Genomic DNA, 2,362 nt, shown 5'->3' with positions numbered 1-2,362 from the left:
CTGCTCTGTCTTTGCTCTGCTCTGCTCCCCTGTTTCCTGCCTCCCTTCCTGCTTGTCCCCTGTTTCTCTGTTGCTCTGTCGCTCTCCTGTTCCTGCTCTTTTTTCCCTTTCTGCTCTCCCTCTCCTTTTTCTCGCTCGCTCCCCTGCTTCCTTTTTTCCGTTTGCTTGCTTGCTCTCCTGTTTCTCGCTCTGCTTTTTTAGGGCTCTGCTCTCTGGTTCTCTGCCCCCTGCTCTGCTCTGCCTCTCTCCTTTTTCTTGCTCTGCTCTGCTCTGCCCCCTGTTCTCTGCTCTGTCTGCTTGTCCCCTTTTTTCTTTTTCTCTCTTTTTCCTTCCTTTCCGCCGCTCTCCCCTTTCCTTTTCTCTGCTTGCTCTGCTCCCCTGTTTCTCTGCTCTGTTGCTCTGCTCCCCTGTTTCTGCTTTCCTGCTTGCTCTGCTCTCCGTTTCTGCTCTGCTTGCCTCCCTCTCCTGTTTCTTGCTCTTCTGCTTGCCTCGGGGGTTTCTCTGTCTGCTTGTTGCTTCCTTTTTCCTTGCTTGCTTGCTCTGCCTGCTTCCTTTTTTCTCTGCCTGCTTGCTTTCTGCTCTCCTTTTTCTTCCCTTTCTGCCTGCCTCTCTCTGTTTTCCTGTTGCTCTCCCTCTTTCTTGCTTGCGTCCCTTCCGTTTCTCTTTTTTTTGTTTGCTCTGGTGCCTTTTGTTTCATTCTCAAGCTTTACATAATAGGTTTCCCTTTTCCTTGTTTCACATTTTAAAATTTAAAATACAAAGAGGTTTACGAAATTTGTAATTTGTAGGATTGCTGTAATATAAATAGATGTTCAAGTTTTTATATAGCATTTATAAGGTTTGAAATAGACTTTTGAAGTTTGTTTTTCAAATTGTTTATACTGGTTGAATTGTTTTGAAAACTTTTATCAGTGCTTGAAAATTTTCAAAGTTGCACTGAAGCAAGTACAGGAAAAAAAGATTGAGTAATGTGTACCTGTAATCTGAAAGATGAAGAGATCTTCTTTTTTTCAGTGTTTGGCCCTTGATTTTGGAAAAATTTTTTTCATGGTTGGTCTGATTGTAGGAAGTGATTTATAACATTTAATTTGGGGAGTGAGGGGAAAAAAAATGGGGTTTTCCCAAATTAGAACTGTATCTCCTTTCTCCCCTCCTCTCTCCCCCCCCTCCCCCTCTCTCTCCCCCTCCCCCTCCTCCCCTCTCCCCCTCCTCCTCCTCCTTCTCCCCCTCCTCCTCCCCTCTCTCTCCCCCCCCTCCTCCTCCCTCTCTCTCCCCCTCCTCCTCCTTCCCCCCCCCCCCCCCCCCCCCCCCTCCTCGCTCCCCCCCTCCCCCTCCCTCCACTCGCTCCCCCCCCCCCCTCCTCCCTTCACTCGCTCCCCCCCTCTCCCCCTCTCCCGCTCCCCCCCCTCCCTCTCCCCTCCCCCCCCTCCCCCCCTTCCCCCCCCTCCTCCTCCTTCACCGGGTCCCCCCCCTCCTCCCTCTCACCTCCCCCCCCCCCTCCTCCCTCCACTCGCTCCCCCCCCTCTCCCTCTACTCGCTCCCCCCCCCCCCTCCTCCCTTCACTCGCTCCCCCCCCCCTCCTCCCTTTTCAACCCCTCCCCCCTCCCCTCCCTCCCTCGCTCCCCCCCTCCTCCCTCCCCCCCCCCCCCCCCCTGCTCCCCCCCCCCCCCCTCCCTCTCACCCCTCCCCCCCCCCCTCCTCCCCTTTATCGCCCCCCCCCTCTCTGTTTTATTGCTTGGGAGGGAAGGGGGGGGGCGTCTAATAGGGAGAGGAGAAAACGTTTCCGTGGTGTCATTGAATAAAAAAAAAGGAAAAAGGAATTGGGCAAATTTAAAGCCTTTGGGGGCAGGGGTGTGTTTTTTGCTTTTTTTTATGAGCTTTGGGTAAGAAAAGCCCCTTTTTGGGGTATAGTAAAAAAAATTTTATTCATGAACAGTTGCCCATTTTTAAAAAACTTTAACTTACCCTTTTACTTGTTTTTTGTCCTTTCCATTTTTTTTTTTTTTATAGCTCTGTGGGCTTGAAAATATGATAGTCTTGCCTCCCTATGATCTGTAATAAAACGTGTTTTAGAAAATACAGTAAAAGGGACAAAACCTCAAGTACTACGGAAAGAAGTTTTTGGGGGGGAAACCGGCAGATAGTGGCTACCCGGCAACCGCGATGAGTATACAGGGTGTAGGAGTCAGTCAGCGGAAGGCCCGAGCCCGCTTGTCACTGCCCGTTCTTTTTGGGAGACTGACGAAGGGAAACACAGAGGCAGATCGCCAGGAAAAGGGGAAGGGGCATTTCAAACACCCGTTTTGGATCTGTTCATGCATTTTTTAGTCTTTAAAGAAAATGGGGGTTGGTTAACAGGAGA

Source organism: Penaeus monodon, chromosome 23 (assembly GCF_015228065.2).
Source record: "Penaeus monodon isolate SGIC_2016 chromosome 23, NSTDA_Pmon_1, whole genome shotgun sequence".
Lineage (NCBI taxonomy): Eukaryota > Metazoa > Arthropoda > Malacostraca > Decapoda > Penaeidae > Penaeus > Penaeus monodon.
Note: the sequence above shows the minus strand (reverse complement) of the source record.